At 38.5% G+C, this 16421-nt stretch overlaps 1 protein-coding gene across 1 annotated transcript in view; it reads left to right on the top strand.

The window, feature by feature from the left end:
* Positions 1 to 1566: 1566 nt before the first annotated feature.
* extl3 (exostosin-like glycosyltransferase 3) overlaps positions 1567 to 16421 on the top strand; it is a 38420-nt gene continuing 23565 nt past the window's right edge. Inside the window, exon 1 of the mRNA XM_047388814.1 lies at positions 1567 to 1753. The gene's annotated coding sequence lies outside the window, so the exon portion shown is untranslated. The remainder of the gene's footprint in view (positions 1754 to 16421) is intronic.

The raw sequence follows: 16421 nt of genomic DNA, 5'->3' as shown, positions 1-16421 counted from the left end.
AGTTAGATGTGAGATTGGGTCCCAGGGCCAACAGGTCCAGGAGGGAAACCCAAACATCCTTCTCCCTGGTGACAGCTCATTCTGGGGGATCCCACGTTGTTCCCAGGCCAGACAGGATATATGGTTCCTCCAGCAAATTCTCAGTCGCCCATAACATAGGTGAGGGTCAAAACACAGATGTATGGGTGAATTTGGAGCTTTATTTTTTGGCTCAGCTCTCTCTTCACTACAACAGACTGGAGTAGCGCCCACATTACTGCAGACAAAGATCCAATTTGTCTTTCTACCCCCATTCCATTCTACTATCCCTTGTAACACCAAGATACTTAAACTCGTCTGCTTGAGGCAAAGGCAGCCCTGGCAGAGTCTGGTGTGCATTGAGAACAAGTTAAACTTTGGGCCAAGAATGCGGACACAGCTTTTATACATAACCAAGTGCAGTGCAGGAAGGATCCCACCTCAATCCCACATCTGAAGCACGTCTCTCATATCTTAGGTTTAAATGAATGTAATTTTTCTGGAGTTAAGTGTTGGACGTTATAATTGATTAACCTGTACCGAGCATAAATGATTACTGACACACTCTTATGACATAAATCAGACCAGAGTTATTCATCGATTGTGACCCCAAGATCTGCTTCCCATTTCAATTTAGATTTGTGTAGACCTAGCATAGGGCCGTCATTCAACAGGAGGTGGTACATTTTGGAGATGAATTTAGATGGGCTCCCTTCACAAAGCAATCTTTCAGCTAATGCCTTTCTTCACGGTGCATGTGTGGCTTTTGCATTTTAGGTTAATTGGCAACTCTAAAAGTAATTATTTGTACCTTGCCTCTCACCTAATGGCAATTGGAAAAAGGCACCTGGATGGATGTTTTGAAATGTTCAAATCTTGGAATAGGAACTTATTTGCCATACAGATCACGAAAGCAACAAAGCAAAATAAATAAGATAAACAAAAGAAACAACGACTCCCTGCTATGCATGTCATCATTTTGATGCAAAGTGATGAAGACTACAATGTTGACTTTTGAGGAAATCATTGCTAAGAGGAGAAGACACGTTTTTCAGTGCAATCAGTCAACTAATTAGGTGGACTGTATTTTGATATACAGTTTGAGGAAAAAACTATTAGTCCAATTTATTTTTTTGTTTGTTTTTGTTTTTGTTACATTTAAATGTTTCAGGTAATTAAACGAATTTTAATATCGTTCATCCCTTGGTAAATCATTAATTAACCACAATTAACCAACTCTTACAAGCTGAGTTCAATATCAATGGCCACACACAGGCATAATAACTGCTCTACCTGTAGAATCAAGAAGTCACTTATTCAGAACCTGTCTGACATGGAGTGTAACAAAAACAAACAAGCAAGTTATGAGGTAACTTTAAAAGCTATTTTAAAGTTACCTTATAACTTTGCACAAAACCTGCGGAATCTTCGAGTTCACATGCCATAAAGTCCAGATCGAACACCAGGGGGCGCAGTTTGCCCACCTTTTCACCATAGCTTTTTAACAGCACAACTCAACCTCGTTTCCCATAATGCCTCGCTCCGTTCAAGTCGGGCAGCCGTCGCTTCAACAATGCAGCTTTTAATGGAGCTGTGTGATGGAAACGCAACAACACCGCCAGGCTGGCCGGGGACCGTAGCTGCTCAGATTTAACATGGTTACTCTTCTCATTAGCTGTCCGTCCTCTTGGGGGATGAATTAATCTCCGTTTCCAGGACACACTTTCTGTTGAGGGTAAGAAGCCTTTGAAGCTAATGTTTGTCTTCTATCGCAGGACAGAGTTAATACATTTTGTTGTGACCACTGCTGGCTAACAACGGGCTAGCTGTTTGGCCAGATGAGACATATAGCTGTTTGTACATGAAACGCCTCTTTTAGCTTCAGCAGGGCTAATCTAGTGCCGTGTCGTCGTCATTATTCTGTCGGATGCGCTGGTTGTCTTGTTGGTTTGAGTCAAGGGGGGAATGGAGAGGGTTTTTGCAGCAGCTGCAGGAATGCTTCGCTCCGATTTCTGTTGAAGCACACGTCAACCAGCCGGTGTAGCTGCTGCTGCTGCACAGTGATGCGGTCTGTTTCCTAATATGTATCAAGGCTGCAGCTTTAATCATTCATCATTTCTTCAGAAATTCATGCTTGACCATAACCTTACCTAGACCTACCCATTTAACGCTAACTGGTTCAGCATGCCGACTGTGACTTGCATAAACGTAAAATAGGCTTTACTGATACATAGGAAGTCAATTGTAAAGGAAAATAAAAGTAGAGGTTTAAGGGGTACTTTTGACTGTCAGTCCTGCAGTTTTTGCACCGGTAGCTTTGAATTAATATTATAATTCACATTACATTATTAAATTATCCACTTGGATAATCATTCTGTTTTATTTGGCATACAGTTCTAGCTTGTTTGCAAAACATTTTGAAAATCCTATTTCATTTTCCTTTCCTTTCCTTTTCCCAAAATCCTATTAAAATAGACTGAGGTTTGCACTCCTGTGGTTCAAAGTGTAAAACAGTTCAAGGGAAATGAATACATTGCAAGGCACTGTAAATGCAGTTTTTCCTGTACTGGCTGGCTCATCCTCCTATGGAAGCACACACTTTTTTTTGTTACCAATCAAATACCTCTTCTCTCACATCCGTCCAGTAGAAGACAAATGTCTTCTATATGTCACCTAGTAGTGTTCACTCCATATTTGCATAGTGGGAGTAAAATGCAGCTCAACCCGTCTGTAAACATGTTACCCAGCACAGAAAATATAGGTTTCATAAGGTTAGCACAGAGCTGGTCGGGGGGGGGCTCTCACAAGGCCAACAGGTGTTATTTTACAACAAAGTCTCAGTAAAGAGCAAATCCATTGCACAGTTATCTACGTCTGTGCTCTGTTGTCAGAGTTGTTTGCTCGCTGCAAGGTCAGTTGATCTGTGGCGGAGGATTGTTTCCTGAAACCAGGTAACTAAATCATCATTACTGTGTTTTTTTTTTTTTTTTGTGGTTTTTACATTTTATCAAGGTATTCTCACACCCAAAGCGCACCCTACCACTGAGCCCTGACTGCCCTCTGTAGATGTCCATGGAAGTAAGAAAGCCGAAGATTAACCACAGGTTATGTTTTGTGGCTCTCAAAGTCTGACAAGTTTTTTTTTTTTTTTTTTTTTTTGGAGGGGCAAAATTGCCGAACTAGCACACAAGCAGAATCCAGGAAACCAAAACAGACTATGCTAGGAACTGGTTGTTTGAATCTTATGTAATACTGATTAGAAACTGATTTACTATCAACTGTCTTGTTTGTCGGAGATGCATGTGTGACATTTGGCAGCAGTAAACGCAACCATCTACATGCAGGACTTGTAGACGGTTGTTGTTTGTTGCCTTGGATGATGATATTGTCTGGTGTTCGTGTAATTGGTTTTTAATCCAGAAACTTCCCAGTGCTTCGGTATTTGTGGCAATATGCAGCAACAGCAGTGCGTTATTCAAGCTAAGTGAACTAATTAGAATGGGCCTGTAATAATGAAGTAAAGAACCATGTATACCAGGCAGTTTTTATTTTAATGTGAACCATTGGTCTATTTTACTAAAATTAGATAAAGTGTGAACTTAAAGTGCCTTGCAAAATTATTTCTATTACGTGACGTTTATCATTCAACCACAAACCATAAGGGATTTTATGATACACCAACACAAATTTGAGCATAATTGTGAAGTTTAAGAAAAATGATAAATGGTGACGTTCATTTTTATTAAGTCCCTCAATACTTTAAGAATCTCATTTCACTGCATTTACAACTGCTGGTATTTTAAGGTATGTCTCTGCCAGCTGTACACATCTAGAGACTGAAAACTCAGCTCATTTTTGTTTTAAATAAATAGCTCAAGCTCTGTCAGGTTGGATGGAGAGTCACAGATTAGTGTTTGGGGCCGTTGTTCTGATGTTAGGTGAACTTCAGCCTCATTCTGATGCTTTTTGCAGCCTCTTACAGGTTTTCTTCCAGGACTACCCTGTATTTGACTCCGAAAAGAATCCCCACCTCATGATGCAACCATTGGTACAATTTACAAAGAGGAAGATGTAATGGGCTGTTTTAAGTTTTCTGCCACACACAGAGCTTTGCATTATGGCCACAAAGTAAAATGTCGATCTCTGAAAGACCAGAGCCTCTCCTTGCTTTAAACTTCTCCACAACTTTATAACCGGACCTGTCTGCCGTGTTTCTTGGTCTTCATGTTGCTGTTTGTTTACTAATGTTCACTAACAAACCTCCAAGGCCTTCTCAGGATATCTGGCTTTATGCTACAATTAAGCCACACACATCTGGACTCTAATTATGCATTACATGTCTTATAAATGCAGATGGTTGCTCTGTAATTCATTTATGAGTATTAAAGTAAAGGGGGCTACATACAAATGCACACTATTTTTTATTTTTTTTATTTCTGTACAGCAAATTGTGTAAAACCTCAAGTTATAAGCTGCTTTTTCTTGGTTTATCACATGGTTGTAACATATTAAAATGTGGATGAAGTCAAGGAGTATGAATACTTTTCCATGTGTTGGATATCAAGCTGCTATTCTTGTATTGTGAACTTTCTCTGGTTTTAGATAGACCAGAGTGTGAATTTATATGCACCACACAGAGCAGCATGTAGTCCATTATGGACAGAAATATTGATCTTTTTCTCCGAGGATTGACTCCCATGCTTTGTCTGAATGATTTCTTTTTCCTTGTGGTCACGTTTAGCAGCAATCAATCGCCTGTCGCAACAAAAAGCAACAATAAAATCTAAATTTCATTATGGGAAAAGTTACTTGATTTATAATAGTTCAATAATGAGATATTCACATTTGTCTCCATTATATAAGCTCAAAAAATTGAACTGACAGAGCTGCACGCTAAGATAAACATTTATAGTTTGTTTTTTTTTTGGCTGTTTTTGTGCAATATTAGTTTTGTTTTTTATATTTAAAACAATGACTGAAGAGTCTACTCTCTCCATCCTACACTATTTTATACCCTCGATTTCTTAGCAGACCTTTTAGCCGACATTAATATTTTTGTAAACTCTGTGTAGGTGTTCCCATTTCCAGATTTCTGCTGGCTTGTTGCCGTGGCTCGTTGAAGCCCTTCATTAACATCATTAGGTACACCTGTGCTTGTCCTTCCTGCTGTCAGGAGCCAAAATGGCTTCGGTCTGGTTGGCGAAATGATCCAGTTTCTGATGAAATATAAGGTTCAGTTTGCTTTTGACCTAGCTAAGGCTTGAGTGATGCTGGAGTCTTTTTATTTAGCTCATTAGTCACAGTTATGCTTGGATGCAAGTTCATGTCTCTTTTCACCTGTAGTGTATTTCATAAGCATACAAATATATTCTACCAGATTTCGGTTCTGGTGAAAAGTTGTACTTGATCGTGGGAATGGATGTAATGAATTTGTTTTGTTTTTTTGTGATCTGTTTTAACAGTTCTCATTTTTGGGTGAAATGATCATCCAGCAGACAACTTAAATGGTTATTTTAAAATGAGGATTTAGTGTTTGAGTTTGAATGTGTAGTTATTTTTCTCTAAATTAGAGCTATGCATAAAAGGTAAAGTATAGACATACACCCCATCTCATATCTGGATAAATGGCCCTTTTAGAGAGATGTTCCTTCATTCCAAGCTTCTTGCATAATTCCTAATAGGGTTAAAGTTGAGCATTTGGGAAGACAATTTCAGAGTCATTCTTAGTAGAAAGAACATAAGATGTTCAGGAAAATACATGAACCACTGGAAGCCCAGGGATTGGGAGGATACCAACCAAGAAACAAGGCTATGCTCGAGAATCAATGCATTTTAGCTGGACAGAAATGTGCAGCTGCCCACATGGACAAGCCAAATGCCAACCGAAGAAAGGTTTTATAGTCAGATGTGATAAATATCGAACTATTCAGCCACAATGACAACAAGTACGTAAGGAGAAGCCAAGATTTGGCTTTCAAACCTAAGAACACTATAGCATCTATCAGACACGGTGACGGTAGCATCATCATGTGGGGCTGGTTTGCTACCACAAGCGCTGATGCGTTGCCCAAGGTGGGCAGAGTGTTGAAGAAGGTTGTTTAAGGCTGTTTGTCGGTAGTATATTTTCCTGAAAAGTTAATTGAACTTTTTTTCTATTGTCCTTGTTACTCCATGCAGATCATTGTTACACATCAAATTAATATACTAATGTGCTTTTTTTTTTCCTTAACGAAAGAAGGTGTTTGATCATTTGGTGCCGTGATAAATTGACATAATGCATAGTTACTCCTGCTTCTGTGTTGACACAACTTTCATTAAACCTGTTCTGACATGCATATACTGTTATCCAGTTTTATCAGTCTGTGTCCTTCATTTAAATTCCCATTATTGCAGCTTTCCTTCCAAACAACCCATTACAGTTATCCTTTCTAGCAGGAAGGGCTGCAAAAATCTTTCCATTTTAAAGCTGCTATCATGTGCCTGAGATGAATAATGCCCTTAAGCATCAGATTTTTATCTTGTAGATTTATCATCTTTTTTTCTCCCCAGGCCTTGGGATTGTTTGTGGTATTTTTAAGCTTGTTGTTCTTAATGAACAGAAACCCAACTCAGCTTATAACAGATTTGTCTTTGTACTCCTTCATGCAGACCAGGCTGCATGGAGGCAAGGTGCTTTTAAGAAAAATAGTACAAAAAGGCAGCATTTGTTCAAGTCAGGTTTTCTGTTGCTTTGAAATATCATCGGCATCACTATAAAATCAGTTTCTAGTTATGTTTCTTGGCTTTTAAAGATTTTGGAGCTTTAATTGAGCCCAGATTCGGCGGTTTAAAATACAGACTGAGAAGGTTGGAAAAATGGAAGCTGGGAAATTATTTTCTCTGTGCTTTTGAAAAGGTTTTAAATCTATCATTAAATGGAAACTCTCTAACTGACTATGGTTTCTGTCTGAAAAAGTTACATTTTGTTCTGGATGTTTGTTGAATAATAGGGGACAGCAGGAGAATGAGAAATCAATGGCATGGCTGAAATTTCTGTCAGACTTGGTGCAGCAGCTTGTTCCTATGTGAGAACAGGAACACAGCTGGGGAATAGAAAGTTTTGGCCTCATAAGCAGATATTGGCCTTACCTGCTTATCAAGCAATTAAATTTCTAAGATTTACTTATTCTGATGAATCTTAAATAAGTGTACCTCACTTTTAGGTTTCTATTAACAATATTTGAACTGATTTAGGGCAGGATTTGATTGCATGTCCTATTAAATTGCAACTTTAAAGCAAAGCACTCCTTTAACATGTCGCTTTTAGGCTTTAACTACATGATTTTTAAACTAGTGTGAATACTTGATGAGTAAATTCAGGGGCATTTACTTTTGAGGTGGTACGCTGCAACAATTTGCCCACATCAGAGGCTAATCACCCTGGCTCCCCTCCACAATCAGTCAGTGTCTGGAGGACGAGGCTCGCGGCGTTCTGGCAGCTGTTGTCGGGCTGAGTCAATCTGTTGTGGTCCGTGCCAGCCAATGGAGGGGGGTGGTGGGGGAAGCAGAAGAGCTCTGGGGCGGACCTAGCAAGTATGGCTGCTATGGCAAGATAACAAGGATTTCTAAGTTGGCGAGGTAGGATTTTACTGCATGCATGTAAGGTCTGATCTGTTACCCACGACTGTTCTCTTTATATGGAAAACTTTGCATCACATATGGAAATTTAAAAAAAATTAAAATTCAAGAACAACACTGCAGATTTATTTTTGATTGTGCATCTGAACTATCTCTAGCTGCAGATTTACAAAATTAAAGATTAGCTGCTTATCTCCTTTTTATAAATAAAGAAAAATAAAACATTACTTTTTATTATTATTATTATTACTTAAAAATAAACCTAAAAAGCCTCCATATTATTTAGAAACAAAAGGTTGAATCAGTGTTGGTGTTCCCAGCTGATTTTTCTTGTGCGAATCCTTGCATCTGAAGTTTTTTTTGGGCGGTCAGCAAATTGTTTTCTAATCAAACTTAATAATTTATCAGAAATGGTAATCTAGAAAGGAACATGAGCAACAGTCTGTTATGGACAGCACTGAATAGATTTAGGTGACTTTTTTTGTAGGTTTGAGCGATCAGGGCTGTCAAACTCCAGTCCTCGAGGGCCAGTGTCCTGCAACTTTTAAATGTGAACCTGGTCCAACAAACCTCAAACAAATGGTTACATTTCCTCCTCAGTATGCAGCGAAGGTCTCAAGAGTCCTTCTAATGACCTAATTATTTGATTCAGGTGTGTTGAAGCAGAGGAAGATCTAAAAGTTGCAGGTTACCGGCCCTCGAGGACTGGAGTTTGACACCTGTGAGCTAGACGGTTATTCCTATATAGCTCTCGTGGCTGACTAAGTGGTCCTATTTATGGATTCAGCCCAATAGTTATTGCTGCAAGTTTGGAATAGTGTGGTGTGGAGACTGGCAGAGACCTCACAATTAGGCTTAGATGTCAAGGCAAATATTTGGGAGTCATGCTTCTACATTTGTAAACTGCACTGAGCGTATGGCAGTTTCTGAGGGGCCAAAAGAGGGGAGAGAAACATCCATTTACTTTCTCTGATTTCTGTTAATGTAATTCTGTAATTAGATTGGAGTATAAGATTTAAATCTACGTCGAAGTTACAAAATGGTGTAACAGGTTTCATTTCTTGCACTGTTCATACATATAAATCCACTCCTGATTTTTCTATTTCAACAAGGTTTCTAAGAAGTCAAAAATGTATTAAATATGATCAAGTAGTCTTTAAATGCTTTTTCATTTATTTCAGTCACAAAGTGGTCAAAGAAAGTGCTGAGTATGACAGAAGACTGGTTCATCGCAGGAACTGAGAGGGCTTATTCTGCCTGAGCGATAAAAAAAACTGTCTGATACTGTACTAAAAACAAGGGGAAAAGCATAGAAGAAAACGTTTGAAAGGACGAAAGATGGTGTGTCACATAAATAGGTTCATAAGGACAGGGACCAGTTCTGGACAGTCCTTTTTCCAGATGTCCCGAAGGTCTGAGGAGAGTTTTATGTGAGGAAATAACTTTTGTTTACCTTTTCCAGTCCTGGTTCTTTCTATAGAATGCCAGTCTGTCCTAGATGGTTTTCTCTAATAGAGGTGTGTTTGTCTGTGTGTGTGCAGAAATTCTTCCACTTGTCTGCTGCCATTCCTGAACCAGCTCTGCAGTGGTGACAGCCCTTAGTTGAATCCTCTTTAGGGACCGGTTCTAGCACTTACTGGACCTTTTTAAATATTTCTTCATTGCTCTCCTTGAAGTTCTTTATGATTAAGTGGTCGATTAGGGGCCATGTTATTAGCAGCAGTATTCTTGTCAGTGAAGCTTTTTTGATGTAAATAATGACAGCCTGGGTTTCCTCAGAGGTAACCATGGTGAAGTGACCGAGCGTGTCTAGTCGTAAAACCTCTAGTCTAGGCAAATGGCCACCATAAAACCTAAGAAGCTTGTGACAGGGTTTTGATGGGGTCCTAAAAAGTTATTAAAAAGTTTTAAATTTGTTCATCTAAATTTAGGGCTTAAAATTGTTAAATGCATGCTATGTCTTAAAAACATTTCGATCATGCATGACGTTTTAGGAAACACAATAAAAGTTAAAGTAATCAAAATTATTAGATTTAATTTTTGTAACATATGTTACAGTCAAAATCAAAATTATAATTTAAACTTACTTCTGCTTGTAGAAACCCTTTATGAAAAACAGTCAGAGATGGAAATAAGCAATCTGCTCTGATTAACTACTGAAAAAAAGAAGTGATTTTTTTTTTTCTACTAAGTAAATTTTTCTAAAGTCAACTCTCAGTTTTCTGTCTACAAATGCAATAACTGACACCATACACTTTTCTGAGTTTAATAAACATCAGATAATGGTTATGGACATTTACCTGGATGCATAGATGTGGATAATGTGTAATTTTTTAATTATCTGTTGGATTTTTTAAATGAATATCTAGATTAAAGAACCTGCAGTAATTTTTCTGCTTTATCTGATACATTCCTTTTAAAAAAATAAACATAAAAATCGGCAGGTCAGCCTTCACAGGAAACCAGAAATCATTATAAGCCAGGAAGTGCCTGATTGGTACATATCTAGTCATCAGTGTACAGTACTGTAGTCTGGTTATAAAAACCAGGGCTCAAAGCTGTTACCATTAATGGATTCTGTCTGGTGTCAACGGTGATCCATCATCACAGGTACAGCGGTACGCCAGTCGCTTTATTAGAGCTGTGTAATACAACATTTATAACTCATTACTACCAGTGTTGGCTTTTCTTATGATGTTTGGATCTAATCAGCCTTCAAGGCTAAAATCTATAGCTCATTTTAAGTGTGGAGCTAACTTTTTAAACAGAAAAAAATTGTTTCTTTTCTTAGTATTAAATCAAAAATCAGATTAAGAAATATAAAATCTTATTTAATTCCTGGTACGTTAGTGTTTTTACTCTTAAATTATAACCTGGATAGAAATATTTATGCCCTGTGACGGACTGGCGACCTGTCCAGGAAGTGCAACCCACCTCAATTATCGCCGGAGATGGGCACCAGACCCCCAGTCCCCAACTCTGCAACGATAAGTGAGTGTAGAGGATGGATTGGTGATGAAAATATTAGTAAAAACTGATGTTCTTTAAGTGCAAATAGAAAAGGAGGGTGTACGCTGTGCTCAACATTATTGTAAGTAATCTTTGATGTTGCCATTGTGAGAGAAATGCGCATGAGAGCCTCTGCAGCAGTGAACTTGACACTTACTCAATGAGTCTCCACTGTAGAATACAAAAAGACTGTTCTTTTTTCTGTGTCTCCATTCTGTTCTTGTCACACTGAGCTCTTGTATTATTTACAGTTTTGACGGCTGGATTCAGTTTTAACCCAGACAAAGCGTGACTGTAGACAAAATGGACGGTTAGAGTTGAGTACTTCATTTTCAGTTGTGAAATGTCAGTAAATCCTGATTCATGAACATTGGTTGTGTGTAGTTTTTATCTTTTTATTGAATGCTACCAGGATGGAAAATATGAGATAACCCCGCTTTGTTCATTATTGAAGTAAAGCAATATTCACTTAAGACACTGTTGTACTGTGGGATAATTTTGGGGATTCAGACCCATTTGTTTTAGAGCAGCTAAGAGTATACGTCTAGAAGCAGATGTTCTCTTAATTCATGCACAGGAAACATGGTATGAAAGCCTGTTTGTAGCCTCGCACCTCTGTCACGTTTAACCTCGAAGATAATTACGAAGACTCACATGGTTAACTAAGTAGCACGTGGCGTTCTGTAATTAGATTTTATATAATGAATGGGTCAGAGACCATTTGCACACGTTTTTAAGCACAGAACATTCCTCTGAAGAGTTGCAGCTAAGATCGCTAGTATCCGCACTGAATCAACAGACATGGTTGATGGTGGAGAGTTTTTGAATGCTGGTTTGTTGCAAGAGCCTATCCTGGAACCAGTTCTTTCTAAACAAGTAATTGAACATCTTTAACTCCGCCATGCCCCAGGACAAACTTTTCTGAACTTACTATGGAGATAAAGGTGAAATGGCATTGTAAGGCTATTCAGTCATTGCTCATCTCATTTGTTTGTTTTTGATAAATATTTAGTTATGGCCACCTGGTAATTCTCTCTTGCAATTTTAAGCTAAATATTGCAAACAGCATTTGCAGCTGCACTGCTGCATTGCATTTTGGCATGATGTATATTCTAGCAACATATCCAATAAGAACCATTTAAATGGCTCAACATGACTATTATTACTAGTTTCCCAACTAAAACCCAAATAACACTTTAAATGACTACTGTAGTCATATTTAGTACTAAGTCGAGCAACCTTTGCTCTTAAGGGCTTCACTGCCAACATGTCATAGCCATACACCACCGTCTGTCAGTCTTTCTGAGGAATCTTAGCCCAAAGCTTTTCAGTGACGTTCAAGGCAGCTATAATGGCCACAATAGTACCTTCCAGGATGTCTTCTGAAACCCAGCCCTGGTCTACTTGGACATATGGTCGGGATTATGCAAAGACACTCTAGCTTTGTCTTCCTCGTAGAAAGCTTGGCATTTTCTCACAGGATTTCCTCATACTTGATTGAATCCCTCTTTTTGTGGACATGCTGCAGGTTTCCAGTGCTAGAGGAACCGAAGGAGCCACAGAGCATCACTGAGCCCTTGTCATGCTTCACTAGGTATGACACTTGATGGAGCTACTGTTTCACTAATGTGCAAACCAGCTGTTTTCCCACCATTTTCCTTGCTTGTGTTAGGCAACGAGGGTCTCCTTTCTTAACTCTTTGACCTTTTCATTGCCATTGCATGTTAGATGCTGTGTATCTAACATGCAATGAAACATTGTCAACTGGTTTTTGGGGTGTTTTTAATCTCAAACACACCTGATGCAACTAATGAAAATCCTTGCAGTATCAGTTTTATCTAATTATTGAACAAACACTTCAACCCTTTTCAATTCTGCCAGTAAACCTAAGTTGCTGTTGGTTTTGCATATATTTAGGCGCAACTTGTCTTATAATACAGTAGCTATCCAATAACTTAGTTGCTGTGGACATGTCTTTTTTTTATTCATCCAGACTGATGATATTAAGACATGGGACTGCAGGCAAAATCAAGCAAATGTTATGATGTGTGAAGGTAAAAAGGTCTCCCTGCACTGCAGCGCTCTGCAGGAATTTCAGAATACACAAGAGGGAAGGTTCAAAGGGTATGCTGAAACAGACATTCACAGTGAAGACGTGGCATGGCTCGATCAATTTGGAAATGCAAAACCAGTTCTATAAAGCTTCTGAAGTTGAACCAGCTCTGAACTGACTAGCACCAGTTCAGCAGGAGTAATAGATTCACATTGGTTAGAAAAGGGATATTTGTGGATGAAAAATGTGGTTGAACTTTAGTTTCTCTAAAATTTCCACTAAGCACTCATTGTCTGGGTCACTTAAAAAGCCAGGGGCACAAGTTGGCTCAATGGTACCAACTGATCGATCAAACTCACTGTCGGTTCTGCTCGTCAGTCATTTTACAAAAGGACTACAGGTCAGTTTGCCTCTTTGCTAATTCTTACTCTTATTTCGTTTCTATTAATCACCATTTTCATGTGTCCCTTCATACGTTTTTCTATGTCTGTAAACAATACACACAGTTCAGTTTATTTCATCAATTTATTTTTGTTTATACTTTGTTTTTTTTTTTTCAAAATTATGTAGGGATGCACAGATATAAAAATGCAGGTCGATATCGATTAATATCCGATAATATCACTGTTAAGGCCGATAACCGATATGTACAGATGTTATACATCATATATATTTCATTACCCTTTCAACACAGTGAAAGAAAATGACCACAAAGCTGACTCTGCTTCAGTTAAACACCCTACAGTCCTGCACTGGATCACTGTCTCACGCCCGAACAAATACCACATGGCCGACCCCCTCCAGAAACGCGTACACAAACCTCAACAAGATGGTGATAAATATTGTTTATTAATATCGGTCCAGTTATACGTAGCCGACTGATGACTAATATCGGCCGATACCAATGTCAATGCCGATATATTGTGCATCCCTAAAAAATTATGGTGTTAAATAGTCACTCCTCAAATCTCATATAGTGTAGAGTACACCCCATTTCTATTCATTGTGGTTCTGAACTCTCTTTGGGTAAGTGGACTCTTATGAAATATGACAGGTCATGACCCCTGATCAAACTAAAATTACTCGGCAACCTCCTTCTAGATGCTATGTATTGGAGTCACATCTATACATTCTCTTAGAATAGAATATTAATAATTGGTGGAAATTTACTTTACTTTTCCTTCTAAGGTTAATATTGTTCTTTTTTCAGGATAGATGGAATATCTTCAGATCAGAAAGCAGCTAATGGTCTCAACATTAGTGTTTATTTCTGGAATCTGAGCAACAGCTGATGCGAAGCTGGCTCAGATTCTTAATATGTCCAGAAAATGAGCGCTCAAACATGAGCTTAGTGCTCGCTTGTCTAATATCACATAAGTCTAATGTTTATTAGAATTTATTGCATCATTGAAAGCTATTATAGTTTTCCTTTTTATATCTGCAGATGCACTTTTCCCTCTTTGGTTGTGTCCTCTCTCACACCCCTCAGGTTCTTTACGTGTCGATAATGAAAACCATTGAAAAGCAATGCACTAGAGTATGGCACACTTCACGGGCAGTTCAAGATTTAGGTCTACAGCACAGCAGCTCTTGGTGTAAATGCTCTCCATATAAACATTTCGGAAAGACTGAATGCTTTTAGAAAGTCAAAATATTAGTTCAGATATGCAGCATGCAATATTATTAATGCAACCCACATTCAAACCCAATTATAAAATCTAAAAGCATGAACAGGGTGGAAGAGGAAATGCTGCTTTTCACATTAAGTGAAGGTGAATTAGCTGAACGTCTCGCTTGGGGAGTTTTCAATGGAAGCCTCCCCTCACGGAACATTGTTTTTCAATTTTGCAGATTTACAGCATAACACAAATCTCGATTATGCCTTTGATGCAAAAACAAAGTAAATATTCTCTTTTTAGTGCATTTTTTTTATATAATTGGAAAGATCATTTTAAATATATTTGTCCTGTGAAGAAAAGGAAGTAAAATCAGCTTCATGCTTCACTGCTATTTTAAAATAGCAATTTTTATTGAAACCTAAAGACCCAGTATGATATGTATCCTGCAAAAAAGTCCCAATGAGAAAAAAGCACCAGAGTATCTATTTTAGATGTTTTATCTTCGCCTCATTAGAAGGCTGCATGAGCTATTAAGTGCTGAGAAACAGGGGGAATCCTGTTTCTCTAAATGTCTGTTCTGACTCTAATTAGCTGTCACATTCTCAGTTCTCACTAGCGCAGCAGCGAGAGACTCACCTCACCTTACCTCACCCCTGTTGGGGCTGCAGATGCCGCAGCAGGGGCTTCATCGACAGATTAGTACTTCTGGATCCGCTGTGATCCATTTTTGTTTATCTCTCGCCCAGTCTTTTTTTTTTGGGGGGGGGGGGGGGGGGGGGGGGGGGGGGGGGAATGCAGAGGGTGCAAACTTATCTTCACAGACTTGTCGACATTATCACTGCTGTAGTTTACAATGTGTTTTTGGATTTGACTTTTATAAGATTAATTCAGGCAATCTGGCAAGGACATATGCACCCTGAATTACTTTCCTGTGTAATCTTTGTCATATTGCAGAAGCCCTGGAGATTGGAACGCGCCCAAACCCATCTGTCTCTCTTCTCTATCTTTATATCTGTCATTGCAAAAGGTGTTTTGCAGAGCAATGCATTTCTCCCTGCAATTTGTTTGTTTGCAAACAAGATTCTCTGCTCCTCTATCATTCTTGCTTTGCCTGCTGAGCTGTGAAGGTCAACACTTGAATATGTTTTGTGTTAAGAGGTGCCTCATGGAGGCTTGTCTTAATTCCTTCTGCTGCGGATGCTTAAAGGGCTCTTAATGGCTTTAATGACTTTGTTTTCATAAAATAAGTGTTTAATAGTTAATGACATGAAGGGACGGGAAAGCAGCACTCATTTGGTCTGTGGTCAGATCTGCTTAGTAAGGCTCGTCTTATTCAAACAGTGTTGTGTGTAAGTCATCTAGTTGCACACAGTTGTGGATAATTTGATTGTACATGTTTACATTAAAGGAAACAAAATTATCTCTGAAATAACCCGTAACTGTTATGTTAATATAATGAAACAAATAGTTAATGGTAGGGATATTGTGACAATGGAAAAAGAGAAGATTTATGAAAATGTGGTAAGCTGCTATAATATTCATCAATAATATTTCATTTAATGTTTTCCACATTTTTGTGCAGGCCTTATCCTGCTTACAGTTGGTGTTTAATAGGAGTAGGATACGGGCCATATTTGAATGCTTTGTGCTGTATGTTTGGATCATTATCCTGTTCAGGACCATTGACTTGCACTGAGACCAGGGTTTCTGACACTGGGCAGCATGTCTAGCTCCATGATGCCTTGGTTGTCTTCAGATCTTATTGTACCCTGCACAGATTTAAGTTTCACTGTGTCAGATGCAGCTAAGCAGACCCAAAAGGCAAATAACCCAAAGGCATGATGTTCTTTTCTTTGAGAGCTTCAATTTTGCGAAAGGCCAAAAAGCTCTAATTTCCTCAGGTGATGCTATGTCAACTCCAGGTTGAAGATTTATTTTTTTTGCCTTTCTACTGTGAGCTGTTATTTACATTAGAAGCAGAGGCGATGTCATGCCACAGATGTGTGAGACCAGTTGCTGTAAAATAGGGTTTTACACATTTTTAATACAAAGAAAAAATATTAACTTGAGCATCTTTCTATTACCAGTTATTAAAATTACTAAAA

The sequence above is a fragment of the Girardinichthys multiradiatus genome, chromosome 15, assembly GCF_021462225.1.
Source record: "Girardinichthys multiradiatus isolate DD_20200921_A chromosome 15, DD_fGirMul_XY1, whole genome shotgun sequence".
NCBI lineage: Eukaryota > Metazoa > Chordata > Actinopteri > Cyprinodontiformes > Goodeidae > Girardinichthys > Girardinichthys multiradiatus.
Note: the sequence above shows the minus strand (reverse complement) of the source record. Positions and strands in the feature narration are given on the sequence as shown.